This window comes from Oncorhynchus nerka, linkage group LG1 (assembly GCF_034236695.1).
Source record: "Oncorhynchus nerka isolate Pitt River linkage group LG1, Oner_Uvic_2.0, whole genome shotgun sequence".
Lineage (NCBI taxonomy): Eukaryota > Metazoa > Chordata > Actinopteri > Salmoniformes > Salmonidae > Oncorhynchus > Oncorhynchus nerka.
This window is the reverse complement of record NC_088396.1, coordinates 6,547,150-6,563,524: the sequence shown is the minus strand read 5'-3', so window position 1 is coordinate 6,563,524 and position 16,375 is coordinate 6,547,150. Positions and strand designations below refer to the sequence as shown.

Sequence of the window (16,375 nt, the reverse complement as noted above, 5' to 3'; positions counted from 1 at the left end):
TTTTTTTTTTAACCCTACCACCCTTCGCCTAATTGGAGGAAACTAACAGACAACAACACTTAGGCTTCTATTTCCAGCTTATACATACTGTATATACAGAAATATTTGATGAAACTGGCTCTCATGAGGACCGCCACAGGAATTTTTGCATACTACATGATTCCATATGTGTTATTTCATAGTTTTGATGTCTTCACTATTATTCTACAATGTAGAAAATAGTCAAAATAAAGAAAACCCCTTGAATGAGTAGGTGTGTCCAAACCTTTGACTGGTACTGTATACAGTGGGACAAAAAAGTATTTAGTCAGCCACCAATTGTACATGTTCTCCAACTTAAAAAGATGAGAGGCCTGTAATTTTCATCATAGGTACACTTCAACTATGACAGATAAATCACATTGTAGGATTTTGAATTAATTTATTTGCAAATTATGGTGGAAATGAGTATTTGGTCAATAACAAAAGTTTATCTCAATACTTTGTTATATACCCTTTGTTGGCAATGACAGAGGTCAAGCGTTTTCTGTAAGTCTTCACAAGGTTTTCACACACTGTTGCTGGTATTATGGCCCATTCCTCCATGCAGATCTCCTCTAGAGCAGTGATGTTTTGGGTCTGTTGCTGGGCAACACGGACTTTCAACTCCCTCCAAAGATTTTCTATGGGGTTGAGATCTGGAGACTGGCTAGGCCACTCCAGGACCTTGAAATGCTTCTTACGAAGCCACTCCTTCGTTGCCCGGGCGGTGTGTTTGGGATCATTGTCATGCTGAAAGACCCAGCCACGTTTCATCTTCAATGCCCTTGCTGATGGAAGGAGGTTTTCAATCAAAATCTCACGATACATGGCCCCATTCATTCTTTCCTTTACACGGATCAGTCGTCCTGGTCCCTTTGCAGAAAAACAGCCCCAAAGCATGATGTTTCCACCCCCATGCTTCACAGTAGGTATTGTGTTCTTTGGATGCAACTCAGCATTCTTTGTCCTACAAACACGACGAGTTGGGTTTTTACCAAAAAGTTATATTTTGGTTTCATCTGACCATATGACATTCTCCCAATCTTCTTCTGGATCATCCAAATGCTGTCTAGCAAACTTCAGACGGGCCTGGACATGTACTGGCTTAAGCAAGGGGACACGTCTGGCACTGCAGGATTTGAGTCCCTGGCGGAGTAGTGTGTTACTGATGGTAGGCTTTGTTACTCTGGTCCCAGCTCTCTGCAGGTCATTCACTAGGTCCCCCCATGTGGTTCTGGGATTTTTGCTCACCGTTCTTGTGATCATTTTGACTCCACAGGGTGAGATCTTGTGTGGAACCCCAGATCGAGGGAGATTATCAGTGTTCTTGTATGTCTTCCATTTCCTAATAATTGCTCCCACAGTTGATTTCTTCTACCTATTGCATATTCAGTCTTCCCAGCCTGGTGCCGGTCTACAATTTTGTTTCTGGTGTCCTTTGACAGCTCTTTGGTCTTGGCCATAGTGGAGTTTGGAGTGTGACTGTTTGAGGTTGTGGACCGGTGTCTTTTATACTGATAACAAGTTCAAACAGGTGCCATTAATACAGGTAACGAGTGGAGGACAGAGGAGCCTCTTAAAGAAGAAGTTACAGGTCTGTGAGAGCCAGAAATCTTGCTTGTTTGTAGGTGACCAAATACTTATTTTCCACCATAATTTTCAAATAAATTCATTAAAAATCCTACAATGTGATTTTCTGGATTTTTTTTTCTCATTTTGTCTGTCATAGTTGAAGTGTACAAATGATGAAAATTACAGGACTCTCTCGTATTTTTAAGTGGGAGAACTTGCACAATTGGTGGCTGACTAAATACTTTTTTGCACCACTGTATATAGCCAATATAAAGGAAGAGAAGCTTAGGCCTAATCCCAGAGAGAAAGAGAGATGCCGGTGGCATGCTACGACACCGACATGCATTTCTTTATGATGGCTACTGCATCTGCTAGACGTACAGAAGGAGGGTCATTTTCTTTCAGAATATTATAAAATGAAGCATTATATTGTTAGTCGTATAATCTAACTCTGGTAGGCCTGAAACATTTATCCTTCCCTCTAGGTCAACTATCGGAGTCAGTTGTAGCGCTGGGGTGTACTGCTTTCATATTGTAGGCCTGCAGTAGCTAAAGTTTAATAACAGCCACACCATACCAAACCTTCACAAACATTTCTAAACTTTACTTGGGTTATATCAAAAGTAAGTCAAGCCATTGTTTATCAAGAAAATACGAGCAGAAGAGCGAATGTAAACCATGGAAAAAAACACACTACCCTCCCCTGTGGCCCCCCCAAAAACACCTCTATTTTGCCCCCCCCCCCCCCCCCGTAATTTCGATCTGTCCCTTTTGGATCCCAATATATATTTAAATAAAGATGTAATGTGAATTGTGAAATGTTAATTATGTATAGGTAACATATTTCATCCTTGGCTACTCAATTAATTTCTCTACTGGGAGAATAAAGACTCATTTGAATATAACAGCACTATTAGATAAAAAAGGTGTTATCTAGAACCATAGGATAAACCTTTGAAGAACCCCTTTTGATTCCAGTAAGAACTCATTTTGGTTCCATGTAGAACCCTCAGTGTAAAGGGTTCTACATGGAACCAAAATTTGTTCTAACTGGAACCAAAAGGGGTTCTACAATGAACCAAAAAGAGTGCACGTATGGGGACAGCCGAAGAACCCTTTTGGAGGAAGATTGTTTAGTACCTTGGTGACTGCAGCCTAAGCCCTCTGCAGAGAGAGTGAGAGGTAGAGGGAGAGAGAGAGAGAAAGGGGGAGGGGGACATGGAGAGTGGGAGAGTAAATAAGGGGAAGGAGTTGTGTCACTGTTGAACTCTGAGAGTTCACGCACATAAGCACACACGCATCACCCAGAGAGAGTGCACTGAGAATGCTGCTCAATTGCACACACATTCACACACACACACACACAGACACAGACACACACACACTGAGAGAGAGCCCTGAGGGGGATAAGGCAGCAGCTTTAGGGCAGGAGTGTACAACCATCCCAGAGAAGGTGAAAGAGAGTGGAGGAGCGCAGAGAAGTTATTGGACTGATGATAATGCTCTCTCTGGCCCCTCCTCTCCCCCTCTCCCCTCTGACCCACTGTGTCTCTTTCTCTCTCTCTTTTCTCTTTGTCTCCTTCACTGGCCCTGACCCTAAGTCCATCCTTGGGGTCAGGGCCAGTGAAGATCCGTGAAGACTCATCTTCTTGCACCGGCCCACTAGCTTTCTAAGCGCCATGTCTCCCACTCGCCTAGCGTAGCACTGACTACTGAACGCCTCCCTGACTCACCTATTGCTGTTCTTTGGACCGTATGATCACTAGGCTACACAGCTGATGCCCCCTGGACAGTTTCAATAGCACGGTACCTCATTTAGTTTATCTGTCGGCCCCAGCCTCGAACTCAGGTCCTGTATGTACCTAACTGACCCGCTCTGCCCATTCATCGCCATTTACCCGTTGTTGTCTTAACTCTTGAAACTACCCCTCCCGGATCCGGGAGAATTGTCATCAACTACACTAATTAGCATAACGCAACGGACAAAAAATCGTACAAGAAAATATTCATATTCATGAAATCACAAGTGAAATGTATTGAAACCCAGCTTAGCCTTTTGATAATCACCCTGTCATCTCAGATTTTGAAATTATGCTTTACAGCCAAAGCAAGACAAGCATTTGTGTAAGTTTATCGATCGCCTAGCATAGCATTATGTCCAGCTAGCAGCAGGAAGCTTGGTCATGAAAATCAGAAAAGCAATCAAATTAAATCATTTACCTTTGATGAGCTTCGGATGTTTTCACTCACGAGACTCCCAGTTAGACAGCAAATGTTCCTTTTGTTCCATAAAGATTATTTTTATACCCAAAATACCTCAGTTTCTTGTCCACGTTTTGTTGAGAAATCCACCGGAAATTGCGGTCGCGACAACGCCGGAAAAAACTCAAAATTAGATCCATAATATCGACAGAAACATGGCAAACATTTTTTATAACCATCCTCAAGGTGTTTTTCAAATACCTATTCGATAATATATCAACCGGGACAATTGGCTTTTCAGTAGGAGCGAGGGGAACAATAGCCACCTTTGTCTATTACGCACAAATCACTCTGAGAGCCACCACCTGACCACTGACGCAATGTTGTCGTTCACGCTCATTTTTCAAAGTAAAAGCCTGAAACTATGTCTAGTGGCTGTAGACACAATAGGGAAGCCATAGGAAAAGGAATCTGGTTGATATCCCTTTCAATGGGCAATAGGGATGCATAGGAACACAGGGGTTTCAAAATAAGAGTCACTTCCTGATTAGATTATAGATATCATCCTGACCAACCTGCCCTCTAAATACACCTCTGCTGTCTTCTACCAGAATCACTGCGATCACTGCCTCATTGCCTGCATCCGTAATGGGTCCCTAAAACACTTCAGCGAGCAGGCCTTTCTAATCGACATGGCCCGGGTATCCTGGAAGGATATTGACCTCATCCCGTCAGTAGAGGATGCCTGGTTATTCTTTAAAAGTGCTTTCCTCACCATCTTAAACAAGCATGCCCCATTGTAAATATGTAGAACTAAGAACAAATATAGTCCTTGGTTCACTCCAGACTTGACTGCCCTAGACCAGCACAAAAACATCCTGTGGCGTACTGCATTAGCATCGAATAGCCCCCACCACCGATAAATCCACGATTATCAGGAATTTCAACAAGCATTTTACTACGGCTGGCAATTATTTCCACCTGGCTACCTCTACCCCGGCCAACAGCTCTGCACCCCCCACAGCAACTTGCCAAAGCCCCCCCCCCCCTGCTTCTCCCAAATCCAGATAGCTGATGTTCTGAAAGAGCTGAAAAATCTGGATTCCTACAAATCAGCTGGGCTCGACAATCTGGACCCTCTCTTTCTAAAAATATCCACCGGAATTGTTGCAACCCTTATTACACACCACTGCGACCTCTATGCTCTTGTTGGCTGGCCCTCACTTCATATTCGTCGCCAAACCCACTGGCTCCAGGTCATCTATAAGTATTTTCTAGGTAAAGCCCCACCTTATCTCAGCCTACTGGTCACCATTACAATACCCACCCATAGCACGGGCTCCAGCAGGTATATTTCACTGGTCATCCGCAAAGCCAAATCCTCTTTGGCCGCCTTTCCTTCCAGTTCTCTGCTGCCAATGACTGGAACGAATTGAAAAAATCCCTGAAGCTGGAGATTTATATCTCCCTCTCTAACTTTAAGCATCAGCTGCCAGAGCAGCTTACCGATCACTGTACCTGTACACAGCCATTCTGTAAATAGCACACCAAACTTCCTCATACCCATATTGTTATTTATTTTTGCTCTTTTGCACCCCAGTATCTCTACTTGCACATCATCATCTGCACATCTATCACTCTGTGTCAATGCTACATTGTAATTACTTCACCACTATGGCTTATTTATTGCCATACCTCCCTAATCTTATTACATTTTCACACATTGTACATAGACTTTTTCTATTGTGTTATTGACCGTACGTTTGTTTATTCCATGTGTAACTGTTGTTTTTGTCGCACTGCTTTGCTTTATCTTGGCTAGGTCGCAGTTGTAAATGAGAACTTGTTCTCAACTGACCTACCTGGTTAAATAAAGGTGAAATGAAAAATGTAATCCAATAGGAACCATCGCTTCAGTAAGCTGCCGCTGCATTAACTAACAGTCAGATGTACACTGTACACCATTATACAGTGTCAATGTCTAAGATACTATGTGGTTACATTAAAAACACATTTACTTACATTTCCAGTTATGGGTCATCAACGTAACTGTTGTTATTGGATCCCCATATATATATATTTTTTAAACATGTAATGTGACTAGTGTATAGGCTACATGTTTTTTGTATTATCTTGCACTGGCTACAGAATGCATTTCTCTACTGGAACAATAAAGTCTGATTTGAATTGAACTAGAAGCAGAAGATTGGTGACTGCAGCCTAAGCCCTCTGCAGAGAGAGAGAGTGTTGGAGAGAGAGAGGGGGGAAGGGTGAGGAGCACAGAGAGAGAGGGAGGTGGATAGAGAGGGGAAGGGAGACGAGCACAGAGAGAGAGGGAGAGAGAGAGGTGGAGAGAGAGGGGAAGTGAGAGGAGTACAGAGAGAGAGGTGGAGAGAGAGGGGAAGTGAGAGGAGTACAGAGAGAGAGAGAGAGAGAGAGAGAGAGATAGAGGGGAAGGGAGAGGAATACAGAGAGAGAGAGGTGGAGAGAGAGGGGAAGGGAGAGGAGTACAGAGAGAGAGAGAGGTGGGAGGGGAAGGGAGAGGAATACAGAGAGAGAGAGGTGGAGAGAGAGGAGTACAGAGAGAGGGGAAGGGAGAGGAGTACAGAGAGAGGAGTACAGAGAGAGAGGGAGGTGGAGAGAGAGGGGAAGGGAGAGGAATACAGAGAGAGAGAGGTGGAGAGAGAGGGGAAGGGAGAGGAGTACAGAGAGAGAGAGAGGTGGAGAGGGGAAGGGAGAGGAGTACAGAGAGAGAGAGAGGTGGAGAGAGAGGAGTACAGAGAGAGGGGAAGGGAGAGGAGTACAGAGAGAGAGAGAGAGAGAGAGAGAGAGAGAGAGAGAGAGAGAGGGAGGGAGGTGGATAGAGAGGGGAAGGGAGAGGAGCACAGAGAGAGAGAGAGAGAGAGAGAGAGAGAGGGGAAGGGAGATGAATACACAGAGAGAGAGAGAGGTGGAGAGAGAGGGCAAGGGAGAGGAATACAGAGAGAGAGAGAGGTGGAGAGAGAGGGGAAGGGAGAGGAATACAGAGCGAGAGAGAGAGGTGGAGAGAGAGGGGAAGGGAGAGGAATACAGAGAGAGAGAGGTGGAGAGAGAGGGGAAGGGAGAGGAGTACAGAGAGAGAGAGAGGTGGAGAGAGAGGAGTACAGAGAGAGGGGAAGGGAGAGGAGTACAGAGAGGGAGAGAGAGGTGGAGAGAGAGGGGAAGGGAGAGGAATACAGAGAGAGAGAGAGGTGGAGAGAGAGGAGTACAGAGAGAGGGGAAGGGAGAGGAGTACAGAGAGAGGGGAAGGGAGAGGAGTACAGAGAGAGGGGAAGGGAGAGGAGTACAGAGAGAGGGGAAGGGAGAGGAGTACAGAGAGAGAGGGAGGTGGAGAGAGAGGGGAAGGGAGAGGATCACAGAGAGAGATGGAGAGTAAATAACGGGAAGGAGTAGAGTCACTGTTGATCTCTGAGGTAGACTAAAATGTATTTCCATTCAACATCATATTTTTCCTAAACTCTAACCCTTACCCTAACCTTCATCCTAACCCAAACTCTAAACCTAACTACTAACCCTAATTCTAACCCTAATTGTACCCTTTCCCCAAACCTGACCACTAAGCTTAAAATAGCCTTTGTCCTCATGGAGACATGGGAAATGTCCTCGTGGGAGAATTTTCTTTGTTTTACTATCCTTGTGAGGACTTTTGGGGATTATAGGTACACCAAAATGATAGAAGAGCCAATCAACACATACACACCACCCAGAGAGAGTGAAATCCACATGTTTACCCAGGTTTACTCCTCCCCCAAATCGGTGCAACTGAAGTTTTTGTGTCAGGGCTATTTTAGACAAACAGCCGCTGAGTTGACACCACTTTAATGTGGGGGAAAGGGTGTGTATGTGTGTGAATGTGCCTGCGTGTGTGTGTGTTGGGGGGGTTCCACAGAGGTCATTATATTCTGTTTTTTAACATTCCCGACCATTCAGTCATGGTAAGTATTGAAATGGTACTCTCTGCTTTCTATGGAACTGAAACCTGTGAGCTGTGTGAGACTCATATACAAACATGACCACTCAAATCTGTAGATCTTTCAAAATCACTACTTTGACTGCATCTGTTAAATGTACCAATTTAATGGTTGTTTTTAAAGCTGTTTTTAGTCTGCCTTCAGCGCTGCCATGAGCACAGGTTGTTGTGCTGCTTCGCCCACAGATCTGAGGCACATGATGAAATCATCAGGCTGCCTCTTTCAGGACTGTTGTGTGAAAGAGTGTTCACTCAATGGTTAAAGAGGGATCTCCCATGGTGCAGCTTGGTGTGAAGTGTGTGTTCCGCATGTGTGCGTTGATGTGTGTGTGTCTGTGCCTGTGTGTTGAGAGTATTCACTCAATGGTTAAAGGAGGATCTCCCATGGTGCAGCTTGGTGTGAAGTGTGTGTTCCGCGTGTGTGTATTGATGTGTGTGTGTGTGTGTCTGTGCCTGTGTGTTGAGAGTATTCACTGAATGGTTAAAGAGGGATCTCCCATGGTGCAGCTTGGTGTGAAATGTGTGTGTTGATGTGTGTGTGTGTGTGTGTCTGTGCCTGTGTGTTGAGAGTATTCACTCAATGATTAAAGAAGGATCTCCCATGGTGCAGCTTGGTGTGAAGTGTGTGTTCCGTGTGTGTGCGTTGATGTGTGCGTTGATGTGTGTGTGTGTTGGTTAGTGGTCTCCTATGGTGCTATGGTGTGAGGTGTGTTTACAGCATGGTGTGTGTATGTGGTGTGTGTGTTGGTTAATGGTCTCCTATGGTGCTATGGTGTGAGGTGTGTTTACAGAATGGTGTGTGTATGTGGTGTGTGTGTTGGCTAGTGGTCTCCTATGGTGCTATGGTGTGAGGTGTGTTTACAGCGTGGTGTGTATGTGGTGTGTGTGTTGGTTAGTGGTCTCCTATGGTGCTATGGTGTGAGGTGTGTTTACAGCGTGGTGTGTATGTGGTGTGTGTGTTGGCTAGTGGTCTCCTATGGTGCTATGGTGTGAGGTGTGTTTACAGCGTGGTGTGTCTGTGTGTGTGTGTTGGTTAGTGGTCTCCTATGATGCTTTGGTGTGAGGTGTGTTTACAGCGTAGTGTGTGTGTGTGCACATTGTTCTATCTACCTAGGGGGACTCTGATGTACAGAGACAATGACACGTGGTAACTCAGAGACGGTGTCTGTGTGTCGTGCATGCCTGCGTTTGTGTATGTTAGTGCAGTGCAGCACAGTGTGGGTGCAAGCAGAGGTCACATGAGTGTAGCAGACAGTTTTAGATGTGGAACAGAAGAGGCCCTAGGAAGCCAGACTAACTTTACAAATAGTGGGTAAAACCTCCAACACACACATGCAGACATGACGGAAAACACACACACACTGGCTAGAAAACACTTGATTCCTACTTTAACTCTATGTTCTCCTCGATTCTGAAGAGGAGATCTTTATTTCCCACAGTTTGACAATATGAGAGGCAGAGGTGGTTAGATATCTTTAGGCTGCTGTGAAGGCTGCACTGCTACTGAACAGTCTGCCCTTTCTAAGTGAATAATAATTGGTGTTATTCTCATCTTACTGGGCACAGAAAGTAGTTTGATGCATCGATACCTCATGTTGCAGACAATAAAGGACTGAACATGGCTGAAAATACAGGGGTTGTTTTGGGGGGTTGTGAGTAGTAGCATATCATGAAAAGGCAACCAACACATCAAACAGCTTATAGATAACGTGTGGCAACATTCACATGACAAAGTTACCATACTTGGATAAGAAATGCAACAGAAAAACCTCGGCTGGAGGAGTGTCTGAGGTCTGTTTAGAAGTGTGCGTGTGTGGATGTGGTTGCCTGTGTGTGTCTGTGTGCAACACAGTGCATCCAGCGACCTCATCAACCCTATCCTATCAGCATTACTGACACAGGATCCCCCCAGCAGAAATAAACCAGGCCCCAGAGCAATCCACTGGGATAGAGGGACTTCCGTGTCTGTGTGTGTTTACATGGTTATCATCACTCTAAAAGTAGAGCCCGTTTTCTCACAGGTGCTGAGGCCCTGACTGGGGCATTGAGGATATGATATTCATTCTGTGTGTGTCTGTGTTTGTGTGTTTACATGTACCATATTCAACTCTCCTGTCCTGCCTGTCAACACTATATTCAAATCAGGCTGTTCATCTTGGTTTGGATGCATCTCTCATACATATGGATGTGTTGTAGTCTTTATCAAATCATGTTATTCATCTTGGTTTGGATGCATCTCTCATACATATGGATGTGTTGTAGTCGTTATCAAATCATGTTATTCATCTTGGTTTGGATGCATCTCTCATACATATGGATGTGTTGTAGTCGTTATCAAATCATGTTATACTTCCATTGTAATGTATTTAGCTTAGTATTGAATACTTCATTAGGTTTCATCAAATGTGTTTAATATGAGCCTGCTGTGTCAGTAAACTGACTACTTTTGCTCCCTTTATTGTTGAGCTACTGTACACTATGTTTACAGTGAATTTGTTATCAAACATTAGGTTAAGGAGGGCTTTGCTCAAGTCTGATGTAGTGTATTTTGTTATATGCACATTAGTTCACTCAATATGCAACCATTCCAGCCTTAACTACAATGGTTAGTAGCTCCATTAGGTAGTGCAGTCTGCACTGTAAAACATGAAACGTGAAAGTCCCAGTGCAGTCAAATTCAATTTTTTCTGTGTTTTATATAACATTGTACAACAGCTGATGAAACGTACACTGTAAAAGTGTGAAACAATTTGATCAATGTTATTTTATGTTACTTGCTGGTTGAAAATACAATCTTCACAGGACCTTCTTTATCAGAAGGTTTGCATGGGCAGGAGTTTAGGCTTTCCATGGTGACATCACCATGTGGTAAATTGGTTATTGGGTCAATCACAAAGTGAGTTCCAAACCCCTCTGCCAGTTCCTTCAGACAGTTTTCAGTTTTCCTCTCCCTACTCAGACAACTCCCAGACAGTCATAGCAAAGTTTTGCCCATTTTATTGGAAATCTAGTACAGTTTGGTACTTAAACGCACACACCTGTAGAAATCCACTTCTTTGAGCAGAAAGACGGATGGCCAGAGCATACCTATGATGTTGAACAATTCATCATTTTAGTCAAAATATGATATATTTGCATGACGTGACAAATCCGAACTGTCTTTGAAATGAGTGCAAATTATTTTAATAAAAAAAAATATATTGAAACACCGGCAAAGTTATTCCTCTTCGCGACTGAGACAAACAGCCTTACATGTTCTTACTCCTGCTTTATACAGCTATTTTGCAATATCTATGTGTGTTTGTGTGTGTGTATGGGTGGGTTGGTTCTCCTATCCTTGTGGGGACCTCTGTTTGTAACTTTGTCCATATTTATGTGTCACTTCATCCATTTGTCTATCAGTTTTAAGCTGTAGACGTTTGTGAGTGTAGGGTTTCTGGTCGCAAAATCAAAGGCCGGGGTTTCCATGATTTACCCTCACGAGGTCTCCATCCTCATGTTGACCATCAGTGGAGGACTTTTCTCATCTTGGAAGGGTCGGAAGAAACTGTACGCGCTTCAGTCTGCAATGCACATTTCACCTGGGAGTCCTTTTTGAATTACTTGCCGGAAGAGATGGACTTTCAAAATTCGACTCAATGAAGATGTTGTTCCGACCATCTACCTGGATGGTGTAAGTAAAGAGAGCTTCTCAGCTAGCTAGTTAGCAGATCAAATGTCAATTCTAGACTTGCCTCTTCTAGTTAGCTACATCATTACAAGAAATCCTTATGCAAGTAACTAGCTAGTTAGCATATCAAATGTCAATTCTAGACTTGCTTCTTCTAGTTAGCTACATTATTACAAGAAATGCTTATGCAAGTAACTAGCTAGTTAGCATATCAAATGTCAATTCTAGACTTGCTTCTTCTAGTTAGCTACATCATTACAAGAAATGCTTATGCAAGTAACTTGCTAGTTAGCTAGCTAATGATATTAGCTATTTGACTAGCTAGCTGACTGCTGACTAGCTAGTTGATTAGCTAGCTGTGATAAATGCATCTTATCAAAACATCTTAATGAAGCAAGTTCAGTTCAAGTTAGCTAGCTAGCTACCAACTATTTGGTTTAGGGCAAAACTTATCCAAAACTGTAGAATATACAAATATATTTACAGGTTTCTAGAACACGAAAGATCGGCTGCCAGACAGACCTGCTGCAGGCTTGTGATTGCTCTGTGCAAGCATCCCCACAAAAGAGGAGCAAGGGTGCGCTTCTTTAGTATTTCTGCATCATTTACAGCCACCCTTTTCCAGACAAAATACAAGAGCGTCTATTGCAATACAGCAACACTGGTGTGCATGCCTGAAACTTTATCTCCTTCCATTCCAGTAAAAATGGCAAGCGTGGACTACTCTAGCGATGACTCCATACTCCAGTTATAACCCTGACGATGACACGGACACCATCTGCGATGGCCAACTGTAAGATGACACTATAGTGAGCATGTAATGGCAATTTATGGGTGAGTGTGTTGTTGTACTGACCCATTTGATCAGTGAACTGCCTTGCTCTGCCAAAATACTACATGTCGACTAATGTAGACAGTGGAGAAAGTGTACCTAAACTTTTTTTAATCACTATTGCAGAGTCCCTGACATACCTGTTCACATGTACATGGTGTACAAAGACTGTCTGCTGCAGCTTTTCCACTGTTGTCCGGTTTGTACCAGAACATGGAGCATCACAAAGTGGTTCAAAGGCACCCTGATATCCATTGTCAGATATGCCCTCACTGCGACCACACCAAGACATGGAAGAGTCAGCCGTATGTGTCCGCCAACCCTGCAGGCAACCTCCACCTAACTGCAGCTAGTCCTTTCACAGGCTCTTCTTTTGCTCAGACAAACAAGGTAAAGCAATACATGTTGTAGTGTCACCTAATACCTTTAATGTAAGCCCATAATGCTGAACTACTTTTTTTTATGTGCTTTATTTCTGTTTCAGTTCCTGAATCCACTAAAAGTGCAGACCATATCTTAATCGATGTTTTGCAGACATCAGAAAACGGTCCTGCTTCCAACCATATACTAGCAGTGGAAGTCAGAGTCGTCCAGCAGTATGTCGGGGAACCTTTGGATCTTGGAGGGGATATGACCGCAGACTAGCCAGGCCACTGTGCAACATTTGGTTCGTAAAGCGTATTTGCATGCTTTCCACTTTTGAATTCCATGTGGAGAACGGCACACATGACTGCATGTCCTACGCATACTTGACCATACACATGCATAAACAAATGTCAAAAATTCTCTTCTGTTGGATGGACATTGATCTCATACTCTAACATCTAACAGGGTCCTACACCATGGTCAACTACAGAGTGCTTGATGTACGACTTGTGCTTTTCCTCCATGGAGTACCCTTTTCAGTGCCATGTTGGTAATGGCAATCCTGAATCCTGATTTGGGAGCCTCTGTGCCCAGCCTAACAAAGATTGAGGGAAATATTGCCAAATGATACTGTTAATCTCTTCCACAGCGCAAAGAGGTTGGCAATAGTCAGAGAACGGAGAAGGAGGGACTGCTGAGGAGCATTGTTTTTGGAGGAGGCAGATGTCAGCATCGGCTCCATTATCACAGATCAACACTTCTCAATCCAGAAGTTCCTGAGGGAGGAGATGCATGACATTAAGCACTACTACGATGGGTGCCATGTGGCTAAATGTATGTAGTTGTTAAATGTTCATGTTTCAGTAAATGAGGGTATGAGGGGGGGACTGCACAGGCAACAAGTGTGTGTATTACTCTGTCTGTTATTTTGCGTCTATCCAGCCGTGTGGAAAAACTTGGTGTCCCTGGGAAGGAGAGAAACTGTCAGACGGTTACTGGCTGGCGGAGGTCAATGTGAATGTTAAATATAATTGTGATGTTCACTTACATGTCTGACATGTTGTCTTACAGACTTCTCCTTGCAGCCATTCACTACAACGAGAATGCAGACAGGCCTCAGGTAACCACTGCAGCCGGAGAACCTAGGTTCATGATTCGGTTCTCTAAGTGGAAGAAAGGAGGCTATTCCATCCAAATGTATGGCAATTATTCCCCCCATTGCTTTAGCAATAGTTATTACTCAACTGTTATAACTGCCTGTATATCTCATTTATTTTTCAAAGCTATCTCCATAAACTCCTGGAGCTACTGTTCCCGGATGTAGTGGGAGATCCAGGGCCGTACCAACAGCTGCTGGAAAGCGAGACTATCTTCTTTGAATATGACAGAGAAGAGTGACACCGTGGCACATACACTAGTCTTGCTTTGTCTCTCTGGAGAATGCTTGAGTATGTATCGGTCTAGAAGTTAAACATTGATCTATGATGGTTGTAACAACTGTTTGTATACAGCCATTACAGACAGGTGTCACTATTCAACTGTTTTACCACGCTTTACATCTACCTCTGTCTGTTGCGTCTGCTACAGGAATGCTGCGCTGTGTGATGACCGGAGACTGGATGAGAAAGCAGTTGCAACAGTCAACACAGTAAATGTGTTCTACCACGACACACTGAAGAACTGTGCTCAGAGTGCAGTCTACACATTCATTCAAGTATAGTGAATGTAAGTCATGGAATCCTATCACTAGGATATGTTGATGTTGGATTTGGAGCCATGACAGACGGGACTGAATCATATCAACACATAATTTCTGCCATAAATCTCCCACTGACATCACAGCATGATTTGAGCAAAAGTCAAAGCACATAAATCTCGAGCTAGGATTCCACCTACACTCTTAGAAAAAAAGGTGCTAACTAGAACTAAAAAGGGTTCTTCAGCTGTCGCCATAGGATAACCATTTGAAGAACCGTTGTTGATTCCAGGTAGAACCATTTTGGATTCCATGTAGAACCCTATCCACAGAGGGTTCTACCTGGAATCCAAAACGGTTCTACATGGAACCAAAAAGGGTTTTACCTGGAACCAAAAAGTTTTATCCTATGGGTACAGCAGAAGAACCCTTTTTTCCAAAAGTGTACAATATTTTCAATGAACTAACTCTATTTTTTTGTCATGTGTTTTACAGGACTGCTGTGCTGCGTGAGATCAGATGGACAGATGCGGAGGCAGTGGTTATATTGCAATAAAGAAGTGGAATAAAATGTTTTACAATCTACAAAAAGCCTACAGGTGTAATCTACTCCACTATTTTCTCAGAGTTAGATTTCCCAATTGACTTGGGGTTAATTGATATTTCAGTTACTATAGGGATGTCCAGTCCCCCTTTTGATTAGAACCCTGCCTGTGCTCTAACACAGCATACTTTTCATTTACCTACCCATGTATTTCAGCATCCGTGTTCTTTTGACTGTATGCATTGGATATGGCATGTAGGCCATATGGGTTGAGACATACAGGGCAAAACCTGGGTGGTCAGTAGCATGCCACCAACACATGTTAATGCACTTGGCCCATCACCTGTACAGTGCATGCATACATACGATCCTATTAAATTCCTCATTTTATGGTATACACATTGCCGGGCCGCCAGTACTATGTCTTTATAGAACACTAGTTAGCCAACTAATAATGTTGTGTAGTTGCATGAACAGTGTGCTCAAAGATTATGATAACTAACCCTGTACGCTATCATCTGCATTGTATGATGGTAGCTATATCATTTAAAATAGGTTTATTGTGTGACCAACAAAGGGCTCATAACAACCATTATACAGTATGTAATGTATGTGTCTCTCAGTCATTTCCTTTATGATTGATGATTATGTACTGAGTATGAAATGCAATCAGAAACATAAGCTTCCTCCTCTACCTCTCTGCAGCACAGATTCTCACTGGCAGTGGATACAAGAGCAACCATTTGGCAAAGTTTTCCCTAAAAGCTTATGACAAACTATTTCCAGAACCAGCCATAGCCAGTGTTATGAGTGAAGATGGAATGTGTTGTTGTTTATCATTGCCTGGGTACAAGGTCATCACTAGAGCATCATGGGTAGGTCACATTCATTCGGAGGCATCTGAGTGTACCGGTACCGCTGTATCACAGAAAAGTATGTGTTAGGCTGTATGCTAGCTAGCTGTATCACACAAAAGTAGCATGTTAGGCTGTATGCTAGCTAGCTGTATCACACAAAAGTAGCATGTTAGGCTGTATGCTAGCTAGCTGTATCACACAAAAGTAGCATGTTAGGCTGTATGCTAGCTAGCTATATCCACCAGATATCACAAGTAAAGTTACAAAATGTGCTTATCTTTATACACATCATCTGGTGTCAAAAGCTAGAAGATTAGCTATGGCATAAGGACTCAAAAGAATTGATCCCCTTGTCTTTGTTGAAAATAACAGATAACATTACTAGCTATAATCTAGCTAGATAACATTAGCTAGCATGCTAGCTAGCTGTCAGTGTCATCCCTATCAGCAAGCTGTCAGTGTCAGTGCCCTCCCCTCCCTATTTGTTGTTGTTTCACTCTACTCTACGTGGAATTCACCACAACGATGTGTGTGCACACCCCCAATTCATGCCTATCTAATAGTAGCCTTGTGTGGATCAAATCAAACATTATTTGTCACATGCGC

General features: G+C 43.3%; 1 protein-coding gene and 1 long non-coding RNA gene across 6 annotated transcripts in view; both read left to right on the top strand.

The window, feature by feature from the left end:
* The window catches only part of LOC115133132 (Krueppel-like factor 12), a 155,942-nt gene that overhangs the window by 16,690 nt on the left and 122,877 nt on the right, over positions 1–16,375 (top strand). The gene's annotated exons all lie outside the window — the stretch shown is intronic.
* LOC135574729 (uncharacterized) lies at positions 7,102–15,857 on the top strand. 4 transcript variants are annotated; one of them, XR_010465621.1, is made up of 7 exons: positions 7,102–12,051; positions 12,176–12,308; positions 12,433–12,696; positions 12,791–12,973; positions 13,322–13,506; positions 13,744–14,397; positions 14,864–15,857. It is a non-coding gene; the product is annotated as an uncharacterized LOC135574729 (long non-coding RNA). The 4 variants fall into 4 exon arrangements; XR_010465622.1 differs by having other exon boundaries at positions 12,791–13,506; positions 13,744–13,792; positions 13,956–14,397; XR_010465617.1 differs by having other exon boundaries at positions 12,791–13,506; positions 13,744–14,120; positions 14,260–14,397.